Genomic DNA, 23,368 nt, shown 5'->3' on the forward strand with positions numbered 1-23,368 from the left:
TTTTGGGGAATGGAAATCCATTTAAAAAAGTTCAAGTCCAAGCAATGAAAAGTAATATTTAACCTCAAAAGCAATTGCACAGTTCTCTTATTCTTGGCAATATAGGACTAAAAAGAATGAGCTCTTTCCTCTGGGTGAAAGGATAAGAGGTGTCAGAAAATGAAGTCTAAATCTGTTTCCGGAAGGAAATGAGAGAAGCTAGGAAAACATTATTTCCTCCTCTGGTTTATGTCACTAGAGTTCATTTTGGACAGAAGGTCAGCAGTCACTGCCAGGTGATTACTCAGAGAACTAGCAACAGATGAAGAGGAAAAGTAGAACCCATCTAGATCATGGTGGCCCCCATGAAGCTGAGCAGCATGGCCTGGGCTAGCTGTCCTCCAACAAGTTATCTTCTTCCAACCCACTGTGCTCTCCTGATGACAGCAGCACTGACTCACATGTACTTTGCTAAACAGGTTACGGAATGTTGGACTGTAAGAAAAAATAAAAAGCCTGTTCTGACTTAGGTGGGATGATCAGAGAAATGAGGTAGAAAAGGAATCTGCTATTGTAAACTGTCTTACAGTTTATATTATATTTTGCTTATTTCAAACTTGTCTCAAGTTGGAAGGCAACAACCTCAAGCGATGGAACAGGACATAGATCAGAGTTTCTGCCAATCATGGAAGGGCCCTTCAGTCCTCTTCAGGATTTAAACGGAACACCTCTCATCTAAAACAACTAATTTTTTTTTTTTTTTTTTTTTACAAAAGACAATTTAAGTTAAGAAAGCTTCAGGATTGACTCTTATGGGATAGCTGTTTCAAGTAACTTGAAGGATTCCACCCTCCTCTCTCCCCCACATTAAGCTGATATTTTTCTCCCTTTTCAGTTATTTTAAAAATTTCTTATATATCTCTACATCAATTTTGTCCTTTTTGGCAAATTGCACTGGTGGAGGAAGGTTCCAAGACTAATATTTTAGGACTACCAAATTTGAGGACATTTACATTAAAGAAACATTTTTCAAATGGGTCAACCTAAGAGTTCCTTAAGTACTTGCTCGGGTTCCCATTTCTTAAATCCTGCATGAATCTCAATTATGAAATTTAAGCATCACTGACTCCTAAGTAAATACATTGGACATGTCTGAGCTAAGGAGCTTTATTAAAATTAACAGCTGTGATACGTTTTGTATACAATAAATGCCCAGATAATACAACTGACAGCAGCTGCAGAAGTGCAGATTAACTTGAAACTATAAAGTGAAACTTCAGGGTGAAGCTGCAGTTAACAAGGAACAAAACAAACATGTGATAACAGGCAGTGTTTAGGACAGTTTCCAGGAGATGCCAAGAACATTTATTAACCCAAGCTATGAGGATTAATAGTACAGAGATCTGCAAGGTAAGCATCTTTTTTCTTTTCCTTATCTCTTTCAAGCACAGGCTATTTTTTTGGCTAAAGAAGATTTAAAAGACAAGGAGTTTCTCTACCCTTCAGGTTTTTTACAGTATAAAATATTCTTGATATTTTGTAAGAAAGAATCAGAAAAGGAATTTAGAAAACTAAAGATTCTGAGAAAGAAAAATAGGGAGGAAAGAAACTGTGCAGTTGGAGTTAAAAATAATTGAGACCATTCTCAGGGTGAGTGATTCTAGATCATTCTACGCAGTACCAACTTCCAAGGACCGTGGAAGAGAGGGACCAGCAGCTCTATACAAATAAGTAAAAACTAACACTTCTAGTTATAGAAACTAGAGTCCCTATACTTGAAAGGAAAATGTATATATGGATCTTCTGGTAGTTTCTATCCAAGATGAACCAGAGAGTTACGCCAAGACACAGCAAACTTGGTGAATGGTGGATTCCTTAGATGGTATCAATGGGGATTAAATGTCCTAAGTCAGGATGTTCAAACCTAAAATTCAACAATGGAAAGGTTCACTTGATTTAAAAGAGATCTCTCACAGGAAAGGAAGGGCAATGGTATGATATGTAAAGAAACTAATGTATCTACATGGAAACATGTGAATCTAGGAGTGAAACATTAGGAACTGTAGCTAGGATAAGAAAAAAGGAGAAACAAACAGGTGGGAGATTTATATTACAGGCTGCCATGAGAGATGAAGAACAAAGATGATATATTAATAATAAGATTACAAAATCGATACAGGAACTAACCAAAAGTAGTGTCTGGTAGTTGATATGAGCTAGAATACTAATTCCTTAACAAACAGCAAATACATACAAATCACAATCCAATTAATTAGCTACATCCTAGAGATTTCAGAGTCCTTTGCTGGGCTATCCAGGCAGCTAGCATGTCAGATCATGGTGATTCCTAGCAAGAGGAATGAAGGAAATAGTTCAGGACTTTGCTCTAGTTCTGCATACTATTTTGTTTTGGCTTTTTTTCTCTAAACCATGAATAGGTGTTGAATTTTATTAAATGCTTTTTCTGCATCTACTGAGATGATCATTTTTCCCCCTCTATTCTGTCGATGTGGCAAATTACATTGATTTTCAAATACTAAGTCAACCTGCCATTTCTGGAATAAACCCTACTTGCTCGTGATGTATTACTCTTTTTATATAGTGCAAATTTACTTTGTTGGAGATTTTACACCTATGTTTCCCAAAGGATATTAGACTGTAATATTCTTTTAAGTGTCCTTGTCAGATTTGCCAGTAAGGGTTAGGCTAGCCACATAAAGAACTGGAAAATGTTCCTTCATCCTCTAATTTCTGAAAAAGTCTGTGTAAGATTGGTATTATTTCATCCTTAAATATTTAATAGAATTTGTTACTGTAATAATCTGGGCCTGGAGAACTTCAAGGAAAGATTTTTCATTAAAAATTCAATAGCTTTATCACATATGGGGTTACCCAAATTTTTCATTTCTTCTTGTACTGATTTTGTTAAGTTGTATTTTTCCAAGAAATTTGTCCATTTAATCCAAGCTGTCAAATTTGCTGCATGAAGTTGTTCAAAATATTCCTATATTAAGATTTTAATATCTGTATGATCTATAATGATATTGGAAATTTTGTTTTCTCTTTTTTCTTAGTTGTGCTAGGGGTGTATCAATTTTGTTCATCTTTTCAAAGAACCAACTTTTGACTCTGCTAAATGTCTCTATTGTTTGTTTTCTAGTTCATTGATTTCTTCCTCTATTATTGTATCTTTGTTATTTCCCTCTTTCAACTTTAGGTTTACTCTGTTCTTCTCATTCCTGTGAAAACTTAGATAACAGATTTTCAACCCCTCTTCTTTTCTAATATAAGCATCAAAAGCTATGAATTTCCCTTTAAACACTGCTTTAGCTACACAGATTCTGATACAGTGCTTTCACTTTCATTCAGCTAAAAATTTCCTAATTTCCCATTGATTTCTTCTTTTAACCATGGGTTATTTAGAAGGGTGACATTTACTTTCCAAGTATTTCAAATACCCAGAGATCTTTCTGTTATTAATTTCCAGTTTAGTTCTGCTGTGGTCAGAAAACATGCTCTATATTATTTTAAATTTATTGAGATACTTTATGGCCTGGCATATATGGTCTATCTTAGTGAGCGCTCTATGTGCACTTGAAAAGAATGCAGTTGTTGAGAATGGTGTTCTATTAACGTCAGTTAGGTTGAGAAGATTGATGGTGTTATTTCATCTCATATATACCCTTGCTGATTTTTTATCTACTTACTCTATTAATATTGAGAAAAGAATGTTAAATCCCTAACTTATTGGGATTTGTTTTTCTCTTTAATTCTGTCAGTTTTGCTTCATGTATTTTGAAGATCTGTTACTAGGTAAATGCACATTTTGAGTTTTTCTATCATCCTGATAAACTGACCTTGTTATCATAATAAAATGTCCCTCTTTATCTCCTTACCTTAAAGTCTACTTTCTCTGACATTAATATAGCCATGCCAGTTTTTCATGCTTACTGTTTACTTGGTATACATTTTTCTTTTTATTTATTTTTTTATTATTATTTTTTACTTTCAACATGCCTATGCCTTTATATTTAAGGTACATCTCTCTTTCCTCCCAGCTTTATGGAGACATAATTGACATATAATATTGTTCAAGTTTAACATGTACAATGTGATGATTTGATACACATATATATTGTAAAATGATTACCACAATAAGGTTAGTTAACACATCACGCACCTCAAATAATTACAATTTCTTTTCTTGTGGTGAGAACATTTAAAATCTACTCTCTTAGCAATTTTCAAGTATATAATACAGTATTGTTAATTATAGTTACAATGCTGTATATTAGATCCCCAGAACTTATTCATTTTGTAAGTGGAAGTTTGTTCTCTTTGACCAACATTTCCCCATTTCCCCCACCCCCCCAGCCCCAGAAACTACCACTCTACTCTTTTTCTATGCATTTGGCTTTTTTTTAGATTCCACATACAAGTGACATCACATAGTTATTTGTCTTTCTCTGAATTTCTAAAGTGCATCTCTTTTAGACAGTTGTTAAGTCGGATCATTTATACTTTTAAATTAAAATATTTGGACCATTTAATGTAATTACTGATCTTGCATTTGTTTCTATTTGTCCTATTTTTTAATTCCTTCTTTACTGCCTTCTTTGGGTTAATCAAATATTTTTTAGTATTTCATTTTAGTTCCTCTAGTGGCTTTTATTTATACCACTGGATTTTTCAAGTGGTTGTTTTAGGGATTGCAATATGCATCATTAACTTATCACAGTCTACTTACATTTACTATTATACCATTGTACATACAATGTATGAGATACATAACTGTATAATTCCATTTACCACACCATCCTGTCCGTTGTGTTATTGTTGCCATATATATTATTTCTACATATTTGTGGTAGCTTTAAAGTAGATGCAAAAATGTTTTGATACTACTCCCTATCTCCTCTTCTCCTGAGTGTGGGCCATACTAGTGACTCATTTCTAACCTACAGAATGAGGTGGTAGCGACAGTGTGTGATTTCCAAGACTAGGTTGTGAGGACACTCAGGCAGTCTTATGGAGAAGCCCACATGGTAAAAAAACTGAGGCCTCCTGCCAACAAGCATGTGAGCAAGCATCTTGCAAGGAGATTCTAGGGTCCCAGACAAGCCTTCAGATGAATGCAGCCCCCACCAACATCTTGATGGCAACTTGTGACACACCCTGAGCCAGAACCACCCAGCTAAGCCACTCCTGAATTCCCAACCCACGGAAACTGTAAGATAATAAATATTTAGTGTTTTAAGCCATTAATTTTGGAGAAAATTTGTTATAGAGTAATAGATAATTAATGCAATATATTATAAATCCCATAATACAATGCCATTTTTGTTATAAACAATCAGTTGTCCTTTAAATAAATTAAGAAAAGAAAAGAAGTCTTTCACTTTTGCCTGTACAATTACCATTTCTAGTGCTCTTCATTCCTTTCTATAGATCTGAGTTTCCTCCCGGTATCATTTCCTTCAGCATTTCTTGCAGTATAAGTCTGCTGACAACAAATCTGCTCAAATTTGAAAATATTTTAATTTTACTCTCATTTTGCAAGGATTTTTTGCTTAGTATAGTATTTTGAATTCATGGTTTTATTTTTCTTCTTTCAAACTTTAGAGATGTTGTCCTATTGTCTTCTGCCTATTTCAAATGAGATGTCAGCTGTCATTCTTTGTTGTATGTAATATCTTTTTTCTCTGGCTACTTTTAAGAATTTTCTTTTTACCTTTGGTTTTCAGCAGCTGACTACAAAGTGTTTAGGTGTAGTTTTCTTCATATTTACCATATTTGAGGTTCACTAAGAGTTTGGGATCTATGGGTTGATGTTTTTGACTAAATTTGGGGAACTTTTGGTCATTATTTCTTCAAATATTTCTTCATCTTTCCTCCTCTGTTTATGTGATTCCAATTAGACATGCTAAATTACTTGATACTGTCTCACTGTCACTACAGCTCTGTTCTCCCCGTCCCCAATCTTTCTTCTTTTCAGCCTGTATAACTTCTATTTATCTGTCTTATAGTTCATTGGCCCCTTTCTTCTGCAGTATCCTTCCTGCTCTTTTAAGTCTATCCAGTTAATCTTTATTTCAGCTGTTGTACTTTTCAATTCCAGAATTTCCATTTGGCTCTTTTTAATAGTTCCATTTCTCTGGTGATGGTCCCTATCTATTCATTCATTATGGCCATCTCTTCTTTTAAATATCTGAACATATTTACATTAGCTGTTTTAAATTCCTCATGAGCTAAATCTATTATCTCAGTCTTCACACAATGAGTTATATTTTTTCCTCTACAGTATGTGTCACATTTTTGCTTGTCATATTTTCACTTCTTTGTATTCTAGTAATTTTTATTGTATGATATACATTGTGTATGATATGTTATAGATGGTCTGGATTATACTGTTCCTTTAATGTGTGTTGAATTTTGTTTTGACATTCAGTTAAACTACAGGAAGATCCTCTTGATCCTATTAGGCTTGGTTTTATATCATGTAGGTTGGGTTTTGTCCTGAGTCTTAAGGTATGGCATTTATTGTAGGTATTATTCTTACTCCTAAAGTTGTCCTAGCTGGGGTCTCAAAGGAATGCCTGTAGTGCTCATCAAGGTCTCTCTACTCTGGCCGGACTATAAATCCAATATTTCTGAGCACTGTGCACCCTCAGGTATCTCTGCTCAGCTCTCGGCCCCACAGAAGCAACTCTGACTCAGGCCTCACAGAAGCTTGCCCTGTGCATGCCCAGCCCAGCCCTTGGCCAAAGACCTGAGATAAATCCCCAAGAAGATTCCTGCCCCTATATCCATTTGCTGCTGTCTATCCTCCTTTACTCTGACCTACAAATCTCAGCCCTCTCAAACCTATGAAAACGAAAGCAGATGGTTGTTGTAATAAGCCATTGAGATTTTGAAGTTATCTGTTGCACAGCCAAAAAAAAAAAAGGACACAGTGTGATATTAGCTGTTTTGACTGGATCAGCTGAGCTCTTCACTTTTCCATCAAACATGCATAACCCTTATTATCTGGGTAAACTATTATCTTCTAAGACCCAACTCATGATACCTCCTCTATGAAGCCTACAGAATTAGTCCCTATCTCCTACATGCTCTACAGGGCAGGGATTCTTTTCGTCTATTTTATGTACCGATGTATATCAAGCACCTAGAGCACTGCTTGGTATGTAGCAGGCCCTCCATAAATAGTTGCAGAATTAATGAGTTAACACACTGAACTACTTTAAGTTATATATCAAAATATATATTCATATTCCCAATGATCATGCTCCTCTTTCACACAGAGCTATACAGGATCTCACAGGATTCATTTCCACATTAGGAAGGTTGGGCTTTGATTTTAGGTACTTGGGAGCACCTGAAATATTCAAATAAGCAAGTATATTTGTTAGAATTAGAACTGGTTCTAAGTAACTGAGCACCCCCAAATACAAGGGGGAAAAGTGTGTTTGTGTGTGTGTGTGTGTGTGTGTGTGTGTGTGTGTATATACACACAATTTTTTTTCCAGATGAAGACAAAAAGGTATTCCAAGGTAAATCATCCTGGTCACTTATCGTCATATCATTATTTTTTTTGGAGGGGGGTGCGTTGGGTCTTCGTTGCTGCACACAGGCTTTCTCTAGTTGCAGTGAGCGGGGGCTACTCTTCGTTGCAGCGCATGGGCTTCTCATTGCGGTGGCTTCTTTTGTTGCAGAGCACGGGCTCTAGGCGAGCAGGCTTCAGTAGTTGTGGCTCACGGGCTCTAGAGTGCAGGCCCAGTAGTTGTGGCGCACAGGCTTAGTTGCTCCATGGCAAGTGGGATCTTCCCGGACAAGGGCTTGAATCCGTGTCCCCTGCATTGGCAGGTGGATTCTTAACCACTGTGCCACCAGGGAAGTCCTTCATATCATTTTTGAAAAACAGGTTTACTGAGTTATAATTGACATACTATATAATTAATCCATTCAAAGTGTACAATCCAATAGGTTTTAGTAAAGTCCCAGAGTTGTGCAATCTGCACCACTATCAATTCTAAAACATTTTCATCATTTCAAAAATAAACTCAATACCCATTAGCAGTCACTTCCCATTTCCCTCCATAAAATCTCCCCATCCATCCCATCCCTAGACAACCTGTAATCTACTTTCCGTCTCTATAGACAGAAAGATTTGCCTATTCCATATAAATGGAATCATACAATATGTGATCTTTTGTGACAGGCTTCTTTCACTTAGCATGGTATTTTCAAGGTCTTCATATAATTTTCAAATACAAATATAATCAGCTTAAAACACAAAGAATAATTAAGAGCACAGATTACAAAGCCAGACTATCTGGATTTATCTCCTATCTCCACCCCATATTAAAGTTATGTGGGCTTCCCTGGTGGCGCCGTGGTCAAGAATCCACCTACCACAAAAAAAACAAACAAACAAAAGAATCCACCTGCCAATGCAGCGTACATGGGTTCAAGCCCTGGTCTGGGAAGATCCCACATGCCACGGAACAACTAAGCCTGTGCACCACAACTGCTGAGCCTGTGCTCTAGAGCCCACATGCCACAACTACTGAGCCCGTGTGCCACAACTACTGAAGCCGGCATACCTAGAGCCCGTGCTCCACAACAAGAGAAGCCATCACAGTGAAAAGCCCGTGCACCACAATGAAGAGTAGCCCCCGCTCGCCTCAACTAGAGAAAGCCCACGCGCAGCAACAAAGACCCAATTCAGCCAAAAAAAAAAAAGGAATAAAATAAATTAATTTTTAAAAAATTACATGATTTGGCTTCCCTGGTGGCGCAGTGGTTAAGAATCCGCCTGCCAATGCAGGGGACACGGGTTTGAGCCCTGGTCCAGGAAGATCCCACATGCCGTGGAGCAACTAAGCCCGTGCGCCACGACTACTGAGCCTGCGCTCTAGAGCCCGCGTGCCACAACCACTGAGCCCACGCGCCTAGAGCCCGTGCTCCACAACAAGAGAAGCCACCTCAATGAGAAGCCCACACGCAGCAATGAAGACCCAGCACAGCCAAAAATAGAATAAATAATTTTTTTAAAAAAATTACGTGATTTGAGGCAAGTTACTTAACTTCTCTGTGCCTTAATTTCCTCACCTATAAAATGGGTTTAGTAATAGAACCTGCCTCACAGGATCACAGTGAAATTTATATTTGTTAGTATACATAAAGCACTTAGAATAGTACCTTACATATAGTAAGCACTACACAGGAGTTAGCTGTTATTATTATTACTGTTGTTATCATCATCATCTGCGTTAAAGAGGAGATTATGGATAGATAGTCTCAAAATCTTTTTCATAGGTGGTGAATGACTGCTAATGAATACAAGGGTCTTTTTCAGGGTGATGAAAATGTTCTGGAACTAGACAGTGGTGATGATTGCACACCTTTGTAACAGACCCAAAAAACCCCACTCAATCGCATACTTTAAAAGGGTGAATTTCATGGTTTGCGACTTATATCTCAATTTTAAAAACTGAGTGGCTCTCTTGTTTCAGAAACTGCTGTACTTCAAGCAAAAAATAGTGAAGGCATACATGGATATCCTGCCTTGAAAAAAGCTAGAAATTTAAATAGCCTCCCTATTTCTGCCCCGCCCCATCCCCAAGATTTTCCTGTACTTATGTTTTAAAAATGTGTCCTCGCTATTAGCTGCAAATGGAGGGTAGGTAATACAGTGTTTGATTATGTGGACTTTCACTGGTCATGGCTACATAAAGGAGTAAATTTAAGATGAGAAATCATTTTTGCTACTAAATTGTATTAAGTAATAACTACATTCATAACAGTTAAGAGCTCAGAATTAAGTCAGAGAGAATTAGGTTCAGTTCTTGGCTCTGCCGGTTGTCAAGCTATGTGACCTTGGGTAAGTCACTTAAACCATTCTGAACTTTTGTTTCCTCATCTGTAAACTGAAGATAACAATAGTAATTTATTTCATGGTGTGTTATGAGGATTAAGTTTGATCATATAGGTAAAACATTTAATACACTTCCTGGTAAATAGTAAGCACTCAGGTATTTTGTAAATGTCACCTATGAGGATTGTGGTGATGATGATGATGATGATGATGATGATGATGATGATGATGATGATGATGATGATGATGATGATGATGATGAAGGGGGAGGAGAAGGAGAACTGTCATCGTCCTGCAGACTGATTGTAACAATAATACAGATGAGGCAGCAACTTCTGGGTGGGGTTAACTGCTCAAAACTGTTACTGTCTTTTTGAGAGGAAGGGGGAGTAATGTGACTGTTGTTACTGGTCACAAGGACATAGCAATTGGCATCCCCTTCTACCCTAAGCTCTAAATGAACTGTGTATTCCCACAAGGATTCGGCAGCAGTTTCACTTACAAGATCCTTGCCTATGGGTCTAAGAAAACCTTTGCCAAATGCCTTCCAGGGATAGAAGAGGAATATGAAATTAATTTATTTACTCTTCTAAAAAAACCCTCTACTTCTAGGAAAAACATTAACACTATCGTTCAGTCCTTCAAACTCATCTACCTTTGAAAAATTGTTCTTTGGCTTGACATTTACAATTTAAGATTGCCACTGCCCTACTTTAGACTCTCACCGTCTTTTCTTTGGGACCATGGCAATAGCTTCCTAATTGGTTCCCTACCAGTCTTATCTCCCTCTGTTCTATTTTCCACACTGCAACTAGGATTACTGTTTTTTAATACAAAATCTCATAATTCTTTACTGCTTGGAGTTCACAAGAGCTTCCCATCCATCACTGGTAGGAAGTATCTAAAACTCCTATGCAGATCGTACAAAACTCTTCATGATCTGGTCCCCATGCATAAGTTTGGCCTCATTTCTGGACATTCCCCACCCACCATACACCCTAAACTCTAGCCTCATCAAAATACTGGCAGTTCTCTGCAAGGCAGTACAGCTTTGTAACACATATTATTAGAACACAATACATCTACAGACTGCTTTTCAAACATATTATCTCATGTGTGTGCTGTTGCTTCCTGTGATCAGGGTGAATATGAAGTGCTTATTTTTGTTAACTGATCACTGCAAGGAAGAGCAATCAATAACTAGCAAATCACTGACATTTTTGCCAGTGTCTGACTGACACTTTTATTGTGAATAATAATTATATTTTACTTTTTAAGTATTTGGAGTAACGAGAAGAGAATGTTGACCAAGCCTAATTCCCACCTATGGAATATAAGAATAAAGTTTGAGGGACTTCCCCAGTGGTCCAGTGGCTAAGGCTCCACACTCTCAATGCAGGGGGCCCAGGTTTGATCCCTAGTCAGGGAACTAGATCCCACATGCTACAACTAAGAGTTCGCATGTTGCAACTAAAGATCCTGCATGCAGCAGTGAAGATCCTGCGTGCCCCAACTAAGAGCCAGTGCAGCCAAACAAATAAATATTAAAAAAAAAAAAAAGAATAAAGTTTGAACATACTGGTAAAATTCAACACAAAGATTTCCAGTAATTTACTGTTATTAATTAAAGCAAACCTCTTACTTAAGATAACCAGTTAATCTCAAAATAAAAGTATAAGCAGGGCTGTAACAAATGTATTAAATGTCCTTCTCGTTCTATGTTAGATTTTTAGCCTTGGTTTATTAACTGTTCGGCTTTAAAACTAGATGAAAATACTGACATTGAGATACTTTATTCTTACAATCGTCAAGTCACTAAATAAAGCCAAATATAGCGTCACATTTCAACAACTTTCATTCTTTTTACTTTAATATTGACTGATTACCCTGCAGAATTATCACAGTTGACTAGCAGGTCAAGGCAGCAAGACTACAAGAGAAACAAAACAAAAACTGGACTTCTTCATGTCTACAGTGGTCCAGATATTATAATTACTGAACAACATCTAGACAGTGGCAGCAAAAAGACCAGGTAATGTACACTATAGGTCTGAAGACCATACGTATTAGTATTATGCTCCACAGTCTGGCTACATGCTCAAGAATACAATACAGGACCCCCAACAGGAACTAACAAAGGTCTGGTTTTAATGTAAACTCACTCTCCTCTTACCTGATCCTCCAGGGGTTCTGTTTCCTGATAAGTAGATCTAAACTGTAAGATGATAATATCCCAAGGAGGTTCTGGCACTGAGCCCCAGAAATCCTTAAAGCAACAGACACGTCTAAAAGAAGAAAACCAGACCACTCACTCGCTTCTCTATTCTCTTCTCTGACTCTAGGGAACACGAAAATGCCTTGCCAAAGAGAAGATATAAAATTCCTTCTGAGGCAAAATGTTTTTAAATAGAGATGGTCTGCTGTTGATTATGTCATTCCCTGTCACCTGGAACATTTTGGAAGACTCCTTGGAAATGACCTCTGGGCCAGACCAAGCTATATGTGGGCTGGTGAATCCTTTCTATTTATGGAGGCTGAATAACTTGGAACCTCCTAGAGTGACTAACAAAAATGTAAATTAACTCACAACAGGACAATAAGGTTGCATCACAAACCATTTTTAAAAATCCAGAATGTGGGAAACTATATGACAAAATTCTTTAATAAAATAAACTATAATCAAAAATTAAAATGAAGGGCTTCCCTGGTGGCGAAGCGGTTAAGAATCCACCTGCCAATGCAGGGGACACGGGTTCGAGCCCTGGTCCGGGAAGATCCCACATGCCGAGAAGCAACTAAGCCCGTGCGCCACAACTACTGAGCCTGCGCTCTAGAGCCTGTGAGCCACAACTACTGAAGCCCTTGCGCCTAGAGCCCGTGCTCCGCAACAAGAGAAGCCACCACAACGAGAAGCCTGCACACCGCAATGAAGAGCAGCCCCCGCTCGCCGCAACTAGAAAAAGCCCACGGGCAGCAACGAAGACCCAACACAGCCAAAAATAAATTAATTAATTTTTAAAAATTCAAATGGAAATGGAAGGAAAGGCAACTTATCAATTAAAAGCTACTTAAGAAACATATTAGCTGAATGCAATGGGTGCCGTTTCTTGGATCCTGATTCAAACAAATCAATTGTTTAAGAAATTGAGACAAATGGCAGAAACTTTGAACACTGACTAGTTTCTTGATTATATTAAGGAACTACTGCTGCTTTTTTTTAGGTGACAGTAATGGTACTGTTGTCATATATAAATAAAAGGGAATCCTTTTTGTTTTCTAAGTCGCTAGAACCAGAGGATCTACAAAACGGCAAAGGGAGGTGGAATGCAGGAACCAACTTAGCTTTCTACATCTTTTTTTTTTTTTTTAACTTTATTTATTTTTGGCTGTACTGGGTCTCCGTTGAGGTGCGCGGGCTTCTCATTGCGGTGGCTTCTCTTGTTGCGGTGCACGGGCTTTCAGTAGTTGTGGCATACGAGCTCAGTAGTTGTGGCTCGCAGGCTCAGTAGTTGTGGCCCACGGGCTTAGTTGCTCCGCGGCATGTGGGATCTTCCCGGACCAGGGCTCGAACCCGTGTCCCCTGCACTGGCAGGCAGATTCTTAACCACTGCGCCATCAGTGAAGCCCAGCTTTCTACATCTTAAATTGAGTGTTGGATACATGGACATTTATTGTATTGTTCTTTATTCATTTTTGCAAATCTTAAATACATTATTAGGAAAAGGTCAAAAAGCCAAAGAATGCTACCTGGATTTGTAGTTTCAGAGCCTTTCCTGTTTTGAGGTGCCACCCATTTCTGACTGTAGAGTCGACGTCACATAGGATCCGGGGAGGAGCTCCCTGAGCAGTCCCAGCTGCAGACAAAATCCTCCCAGCCCCTTCACATCTCACAGAGCACTGGTGAGTAGTGCGGCGAACATGAAAAAAGCACAACTACCAATAACCATGTGACCATATAAGTCACTCCTGTTCTTCAGTCACCTGCTTACCTGAGGCCTGCTATGGCACACTGGTTAAGAGGGTGGGCTTTGGAGAAAAATAGATGTGAGTTTGATTTCCTGTTCTATCACTTAACAGCAACATAAACTTTAGGGCAAGTTTCTTAACCAGTTTGTACCTTAGTTTCTCCATATGCAAAATGAGGATTACAACAGCACCTTCTTTATAAAATTGTTCTGAAGATTAAATAGGAATGCATTTAGTACTATGACTGGCTAAAATATTAGCTGCTGTTATTATATTATTGTTGTTGTTTTATATTCCTTTCCCTTCATTTGAATTCAGACTGCTAGTGAAACCACAGACATATAATTATAATTAATAATATACTTAATGCTATCATATTGTTGTAGGAAAGAAAAAGAGACATATCTGATTAGAGTAGAAAATAGGGACATGGAAGTAAATTAGAATATATATGGACAGTCTGGATCAGATTCGAGGGCCAGGTAACAAGTGTCAAGCAGTAGAATAATATAAGCAAAATAATAGTAAAGTAGTATTTCAGGGCCATGACTCAGACAATGGTCTACACAAGATAGACTGGGTCTATGGCACTGGGCTCCAGGACAGCATTTTGGTGCATTTGTGGCAACCCAGTTTGTTTTTCTTTAGCACCCTACAGAGTGCTATTTCATATGACTGAGCCTTGCATTACAATAAAGTGACCAGGTATATGCAGCATGACTATTCATCATGACAATTCTGAACCAGATCCAGAAATGAGACAGAAATGCCAAAGGTTTCTGCATGGCTGGGGATGGGAGGAAAGAATAAACTAGAAAGCGGGAGGACACGGGGTGTGAGGCTGGGAGTTCAGCACAACTCGGCACATTCACTGCAACTTTTTCTGCTGATGGGACAGATCATTTATCGTAAGAGAATCAATCACCTCATGAAAACAATGCAGAGTGTGTGCTGGGCCCAGAACCCACGGCTAGAACGTCAGCAGTGACTATTCTCTCTGGGGCCCTACTCCCACCATGTGCTTGTCAGCAACACAGACACTCACACGCCACTTTCAGAAACCACAGACCCCACAGGAGCGGCTAAAACAGATGTAGAGAAATTAGCTCTGTGGCTGGGTTGACAGTTACGCTTACAAGGTGAAGGAAGAAATGGGGACTCTACTAGTTTATTGAACCCATGCATTTAAAGGAGGCTAAGAGAATTTTCTTCCCTTATCCCTCCCTTAAGAGTTCCCCTCTCTGTATCACAGAGCTGCCTCCTTACAGACTGACTCATTTTGTGGGTTCCATCTGTTGAGGGCATGCTATGTACCAGGCAAGGCTAAAAGGTGCTTGGGATTTATCAGTGAATGAAACAAAGGTTCCTGCCCTTGAAGAACTTCCTCCGTGAGGGATGGGGAAGGCAGACAACAGCATTTTAGGAAGTGAAGGTGTTTTGGCAAAATGAAAAAGCAGGGTGAAGGGATGAGGAGTCAGGAGGAGAGGGCAGTTGGATATTGAATCTACCAGCTGATAAGAATGTTACCTTAAAAATTCTGTCACTTCCTGCAATTTATTACGACACTCCCTCACCAGTCATCACACTAGCAGAAGGTGATTAGAGAAACAAGACAACAGCATTGGGTTTATTTCAGGGTCAAAAGAAAATAAATACAACTATTTTCTTCATACTTTTTATTTTCTGAAAGATGAATGCAAATGTGGTCTAAAGAAGGAAGGTGCTAACTGAACTGAAGCAAAGTGACATCAAATAGACTTCTCCCCTTCCTCTCCTCCGAGCTAGTCTTCGGTCTGCTGGCATGTGGCCTATGACTTCTGCATACTCTGAGGCCGGGCTGCCTGGGCACTCCCACACAGCCTGTTCGAAATGTCCAAGTCATCAGCAAACTGTAACCCCAGCCCTATAAGCTAATCATATCTTTCTTATTGCTTTTTTTGGAAGATCAATCAAAGCAAGACAAACGAGTTGATGGCCTAAGGCTGAAAAAGGAGGGGTGATACACAATTATATAGCCCAATGTTAGGTGCATTCTCCTCCTCCACAAAGTAGCCCCTCTATTCCCACCCCCCCAAAAAAAGATCAGAGAGAGAGAAATAAACACTTTAACAGGGGTTGATGCTAAAAGGTAGGATTAAAGATTTGCATTTCTACTTGCAAATTTTCTACAATTAAGAGGTATAATTTTTATAATTCGGGGAAAATAGTTAAAAAAAAAAAAACAAAAAAACCCAATCATGAACCAAAAGAGATAGCCCTGAGACTCTACTGCACAACACCCTAGCAGTTATGGCTGCTAAAGAGCTACCTGCTGAACCATGTCAATATTTTGTGAGATATACTTAGGTGAGATTTATACCCGGAGCAGAGAGTGATCCACAGAGTAAGGAAACTATAATTTTACATATCTTATATTTACAATCACGCTGACGACTACAGTTATGCTGAATATGGCACTCTCATTCTTCACAACAGCTTTTTAAATTCTGACTCAAAGCAGGAGGGAAAAGCTGATCTAACGGTGAAATAAGCTTATATTGGAATTGTGAGATGTTTACCATAAATTTATATACATAGGGTTCAGAAATATTGAAGACTTTTATTAATCTTCTTATGCTTGAAGCTTAAGCTTAGCTTAGGATTTTGGGTTGCAGCCTCCTGATGCCATCTTATTTCTTTGGAGACAAATCCTGAAAGAGTATTTGACAAGGCTTAATACCCATTTATGATGAAAATGCTCAGTAAACTAGGAATACATAGAGGAGAACACCTTAACCTGACAAAGGTACACCTAAAACCTAAAACAAACATTACATGAAATGGGGAAACTTTAGACTCATTCTCTTTAAGACTGAGAACAAGACAAAGATGTTCACTAGCATAGCAACTGTTTTGACACTGTCCTGGAAGTTCTGGTCAATGCTGTAAAGGAAAGATAAATAAGAAGTATAAGGATGAGAAAGGAACAACAAAACTATCACTATTTTCAAAGGATATGATTAACTATGGGGGAAAAGAAACAACAGAAAACAGGAGACTATTTGAATAAGACAGTGAAGCCAGGCTGTGAAATACAAGATCAGCTTACAATAATCAATACCTTTTCTCTTAAACTACCAATAGCTAACTAGAAAACAACAGTAATAGAAATAGACATGATTCACAATAGCAACAAAACTATCAAGTATTAGAAATTAATTCAACCAAGAATATACTCTTAGACCTTTATGGAGAAAACTTTGAAGTTCTAATAAAGGACTTAGAAATGAACTGATGAAGTATTTAGGGGTAAAGGGTCATGATGTCTGCAACTAATAACTCAAATGAGTCAGCAAAATGCACAGAACTGAAGAGAGGGAGTAATAAAGCAAATATGGCAAGATGCTAACATCTGGTGAATCTAGGTAAGGGATATACAGGAGCTCTTTGTACTAATCTTAGAACTCTTCTGTTAGTTTTAAATTATTTCCAAATAAAACAAAAATTCTGAAAAAAATAAGCTGAGTAAATGAAGAAACACATTACATACTCTTGAATGAAGTAAGTTAATATCAAAAAGATGTCAAGCCTTTCCCAAATAATTGATAAATTCAATGTAATCCCAATAAAAATTCCTCAAAAAATTTGAGGAACTTGATAAACATATTCCAAATGTTATATGGAAAAATAATGGCACAGAAGTAGCTAAGAAAATTTAAAAATGAAGAACAGAGATGGGGCACTTGTGCCAGTCATGAGGATGTATTACCAAATCACTGTAATAAAATCAGAGCAATAAAAAACAGAGCAAAGGGCTTCCCTGGTGGCGCAGTGGTTGAGAGTCCGCCTGCCGATGCAGGGGACACGGGTTCGTGCCCCGGTGCGGGAAGATCCCACATGCCACGGAGCGGCTGGGCCCGTGAGCCATGGCCGCTGAGCCTGCGCGTCCGGAGCCTGTGCTCCGCAACGGGAGAGGCCACAGCAGTGAGAGGTCCGCGTACCGCAAAAAACAAAAAAAAAACAGAGCAAGAACTGACAAACTAATGTAACAGAATAGAGGCTTAGAGCTAGACTGGTGTATCCATGGGAACCATATAGGAGAAAGAGGGTACCACAATGTAATGGAGGAAAGCATGGGGTTTTTGGATATGTTATTGGAAAAACCGGCTCATTAAATGGAGAATAATAGGGCTGGATTCCTATCTAACACCACGTGCAATGTGGGCTCTAGATGAATTAAAGAAATGACCTACGGACTGGGAGGGCTTTCTTAAACAAAACTTGAAAAACTCTAAGCCAAAGAATTTATTTACCTAATTACATTGAAATTAAGAATTTTTCTTGATGAAAGGACAACAAAGACAAAATTAACATATGAGAAGATATCTGCAAAGTTACGATAAGTGAACATCTATAAACTGTCTTCCACAAGTCAACAGCAACACAGATAGTAACTCCAATAGAAAACAGGCTAAGACAGGAATAAGTAATTTACAGATGAAACTATATGCATAAGAGATGCTCACAATCATCAGTAACCAAAGAAATACAAATAAAAATGACAAGGTATCACTTTGCACCTATGAGATTATAAAAGGTGGAGAGCTAGAGAAAGCTGAGTGCTGGTTGGGACATGAGGATACAGGACCCCTCGAACACTTCTGGCAGGAGAGAGAGTGGTGCAGCCATTGTGGGGAGGAATCTGGCACAGTTTGATCAAATTCAGGACATGCAAGCCTATGACGCAGTGATTCCCTTCGAAGTGTATATCCCACAAGTATATTACACAGCTTTATAAGTGGACCGGTATGAAGATGCTCACTGCAGCAATGTTTGTGGTGGTAGGAAGTAGAGACAACCTGAGTATCTATCACACAGAGAGGAGATAAGTAAAACTGTGGTTCACACACACAGCATGGAATATAATGCAGCATTTGGAAGCAAAGAATTAGATGTACATGTAGAAACACAGGTGTATCTTTAAAACAGTACTCAGAGAAAAAAGAAGCAAAATGAAATACATTACAAATTAAAATACATATAAAACAAATATCCCCACTTTGCAAGATCCTATACAGACAAAAAGAAACGTTATATGTGTTCAAATGAGCACCTGTGAAGCATGAGGTGAATGGGAGGAGAAGGGAATTAAAAACAAAAGAAATCTTTTAGGCTCCTTGTATGTTAAAAAAGAATTCAAATGACCTATGATAAAAATAAAATTAGAATTGTTTCCTTCCCCTAAGTTTCCAACTTTCCTAACAACAAAAGCAACCTTGGTTGCCAGCTCTGTTGATGAGTAACAGCTTTTCATCCTTTTTCAAGCAGGAAGGGAAAAATTCAGGGATCAGCAGAGTACTAAAGGGATCAGTGGAAAATAGTCACGAATCAGTGTTTTTGTTCTCATGACCTGACAACCTGACTGAAAAGACCCCATTACCTCTTGATTAGGAGTGATTCAGCTCAAGACACGTTGCTGGCGTCAAGTTTTCATGTCCTTTGAAACTATTTACTTTCAGAACCTCTTCATATACAATCCTTTGGCCTCCTCACAGTGATTCCACACTATTTAAAATCTAAAAATTCTAGAGCTAGAGAGCACCTGGTTATTCTACAGATGAGGAAACACAGGCCAGAGGAGGATTGCGGTTTAGGCTCACACAGCTGGTAGGAAAGGCAAGCTCTTACTGACTGTGCCCTTGTCCCCCTTCTGTCTCTCTGGCCCAGCAGCCAGAGTGATCCTGTTAAAACATAAGTCGTCAGAAGCTTCTCTGTTCAAAACCCTCTACTGGCTCCCCCCTCACTCAGAGGAAAGGCCAAAATCCTTACAAAACGGCCTACACGGCTGTGCCCCTCCCCACTCCCACCACCTCTCATCTGTTGCACTTTCCCCTCGCCCACGTGGGGACCGCCTGGCCACTGTGACCTCATCATCCCTCACACATGCCAAACATGCTCCTACATCAGGGCTTGGAACTTGCTCATCCCTCCGCCTCCTGCTCACTCTCTCATTCCTCTCAAGTCTTAGATCAAAAGTGATTACAGTAGAGGCCTTCTCTGACCACTGTGCACTTTGTGCGTACTCCCCCCGCCCCACTTTTTTCCTCACTTACGCCTCCTTCAGGTTCTCCACAGCACTTACAATCGTGTGATCATGATCCATTCACATATTTATTTCCTGTTTGCTTCCACACCACCAGAATACCTACTGCATGAGGGCAGGGCTTCGTCTGCTTTGTTCACAGCTGTATCCCCAGCACCAAGAACAGATACAGGTGCTCCATGACTATTTGTTGAGCCTTGGTTTAACAGCTCTTTCATCACAGAGCTGATCTGTGATCTGATTTCATGACTGCTACTTTAGACCTTTCTGCCTTTCCAGGCAAGAGACTGATATCTTATAATTAGCTCCTGGCCAACGAGACTAAACGAGACTAAGTTATCCAATCTTGAAGATTAGTTTATTCAGATGTTTTCCTAAGCAAGGCATAATAAGAAACTATTTAATATTAATTGAATTTATGTTTAAAACTTTTCATAAGTATTCTGAATGAATTTTAAGGATGCTTTAGCTGAAGATCAAGAACAATTGAGAATTTCAAAGCAGATAATCTTGTAATAATGCTGTGGGGTAGGTAATACATTAACCGACTTCAGAAACGACAGAATAATAAACCCAGAAAAAATTCAAGCCTTATACCTGGCAGTGGGTATGCAAGCCTCCATTTGCATTGTAGTTTAATTGCTTTTATCATTTAAAAAAGTTCCCCAAATTTAAAAAGTACCTGTAAGCTGAACAATCACTGAAGTGTCTGAAATTTGAGAAATCACTTTTTGCTTATTTAGCCCAACCTTGATAAAGTGAATGGGAGGGTTGAGAAGAATAATGCATTTGAAGATTCACTATGCATTCTGCAGAAAGGGTTTCCTTCTGAGGCTGAGAGAAATGGGTTTACTGGCTCTTGAGGCTTCCTAAATTGCAGTCTCCAAGTTTAGGGAAAATAAAAATCTAAACACATTCCATTTAACCCTTTTTCAGAACGAGAGCCTCATGGAGTCTTGCACTATGTTCTAAAAACGAACACCCACTCTTAGTTTTTAGGAGATCTAAATGACAATTCAAGAATTATGATTTATCATGTGCTTTAAGAGGAGAAAAAGTAGTGTAAGTTCAATCAGTGCTTGAGAGAGGCTCTGAATTGCCTCTTTCATGTGGATGAAAAAGGAATGTGAAAGGGTCTCTCGAGGTAAGAGGGACCCTAAGAAGAAAGGACCCAGAAAAGAAGAAACAAGAGATGGGAAAGGCTCTGCTTTGGGGCTGCAAGACAAAATAACTTGAACATATTTGGACAGATTGTCTATGAAGATTATTGTATCTCAGTTGAAAATTCACACAATATGAACACTGTATAAAAAACATCTTATCACATTTTCTGAGGCAGAATGTTCTCGGCTTATTCCAAAAGTTATCTGTGTGCTGCACAGACGCCACCCCCAGGCCAAATTTTAGCTATTCTCCACCATACACAAAGCACTCTATTCCAGTCTCTGACTTTAGTGAATTTAACACTGAGGTGATTTGAAAAATCTCTTTTCACTTATGTTAGCTCAATAATGATAAAGTGACTGGGAGTGTTGAGAACAACAGTGAATTTGAAGATTCACTATGCATTACGCAGAATTTTTTAAAAACATGTTTTCTCAAAACTTTGTGTCGTTGACACAATGAGTGACATATGTTTCAAATTAACACGTAAAAATCAGGGAACTTTGGAGATGGAAGGTAGTCTTAGAGATCCTTTGATTCAATAATTTAGAGAAAAACAGGTGCTGGGGATAAACTAACTTGCTCATCACCTGGAATCTGTTCTATGCTACGAAAGTAATAAACGCAGCACCAACTCTAAGAAACCACACCTGTATGCTGGCAGGTACTTCACTTTTCAGTATACAACTACAGATTAATCAGTTCTGTAACTTCAGCTATACAAACACGTGAAGCTAAACTATGCTCAAACGCTAAATATTAGTGCTACCACTGGCTTGCCACATACCACAGCATCAGTGATTATGAAAGTGTTTAAACACAAGACGCTCATATTACTATAAAACAATTACTGTAAAAATAGACCTAAAGGCAAGTTATCAATTACAGAATAATGTTGTGAGTGCCCTTCATTATTATATCAATATAAATGACACAGACAATAAAGGATAATGAGATTCCATTTAAAGTGGGGTTTTTTTCATTTAAAATTTAACTCTATACACCAAGCATTCCCCACAGCACCTAATTTGCAGCAGACATGGCCTGTTTGTAACCCCAATATTCCTTTATTCAACTGACAGCACTGACATCCTTTTCAAGGTTAAATACTCTGAGAAATTGATGCCTGGTGGACATTAGTACCTGCGGCAGGAATGCAGGTGTACAAAACTCCACCATAACCAAACCTGCATCTCTAGCCAAACAGGTCTTACTCTTGCTTCGGTAAGCCATTCCCCCCTTGTCTCCCTGACACAGAATCACGGACTCCTATTCCGACTGAATGTGACTCTGTGCAAGCCAGAAGAATCTCTTCATCTGTTAAATAAGGGGGCTGGACTAATGCTGGATTCTTTTCCAGCTTTCAAATTCCGCCTCATTGCCGGAGTGGCAGGGTGGTGCAGTGAAAAGAGCCCTGGGCTTGCCTGACACCATTTAAAAAGCCCACGTCTGCATCCCTCTGACTGCCGGCCCCCCGGCCTCCAACTCCCCGGCACCTCCCTGGGCCCGACTGACCTGGACCGGGGAACTCCGACGAGGGCCCGGCGCCCTGCTGCCCCTCGGGGTCTCCCGGCCGGGGCAGCGGCCGTGGCTGGGCAGGGGCGGCGCAGGCCTGGCCGCCCGGCGCGTTCCTCAGGGCGCGGGTCCCTTCCGCCCGCCGTCCCCGGACAGCGACCCGGGCTCCCCGCCCGGCCTCGCCCGGCCCCTGACCAGCTCTCCGCCGCCTGGCGGTCCCTTGGCGCAGCGGGCAGCTACGACCGCCTCTCCCAGGCCCGCTGTCACCTCCGCCCCTGGAAGCGGCGGGCGGGTCAATCCTGCGTGACTCAGCGTGGCGGCCCCGCCTCCGGACTCCCGCCCAAGCTTCCGCCTCGCGCGGCCCGCGCGGCCCGGGGGCGCCAAGCTCCTTACCCGCGCGCCCACCCCCTCAGACGCCCGCCCAGCTCTCGCACTCCTTGACGGCCCGCCTTGGATGCGCCCGCCCCTTTACGTCAGAGGGGGCGGTGCCCCAGGATCTCCATTCTGGGAAACTGAGGCACCTGGCGGTGCGGCGCCGACCCTGCTAGGGCAGCTCGAGCGTTGGCTGCTCGTGGAGCGTTCAGTTCTACGTGCAGCTCCCGCTGATCGAAAGCTCCTTTCCTTCCTTGCCGATCCCTCAACCGCCACACTCCCGCTCCAACCTAGAAAAGGGTTAAATCCCATTTAGAGAAGCCGCATGCAGTTCCTGCCTGTGGTGCGGTCCTCTGTGCTGCCCGGAGGCAGTTTCCTTTATCACCTCACAAATACTCGGCGTTCACTTCGGT

The 23,368-nt window shown here is 39.8% G+C and overlaps 1 protein-coding gene across 5 annotated transcripts in view; it reads right to left on the reverse strand.

The window, feature by feature from the left end:
- The window catches only part of DNMBP (dynamin binding protein), a 111,104-nt gene extending 88,233 nt beyond the window's left edge, over positions 1-22,871 (reverse strand). For 2 of the 5 annotated variants that reach the window (XM_033425775.2, XM_033425772.2), the window contains exon 1: positions 22,584-22,869. The gene's annotated coding sequence lies outside the window, so the exon portion shown is untranslated. Of the gene's footprint in view, positions 1-22,583 lie in introns of all 5 variants that reach the window. The other 3 variants (XR_007471342.1, XM_033425770.2, XM_033425773.2) reach the window with 3 other exon arrangements.
- Between the last annotated feature and the right edge of the window lie 497 nt (positions 22,872-23,368).

This window comes from Orcinus orca, chromosome 14, assembly GCF_937001465.1.
Source record: "Orcinus orca chromosome 14, mOrcOrc1.1, whole genome shotgun sequence".
Taxonomy (NCBI): domain Eukaryota; kingdom Metazoa; phylum Chordata; class Mammalia; order Artiodactyla; family Delphinidae; genus Orcinus; species Orcinus orca.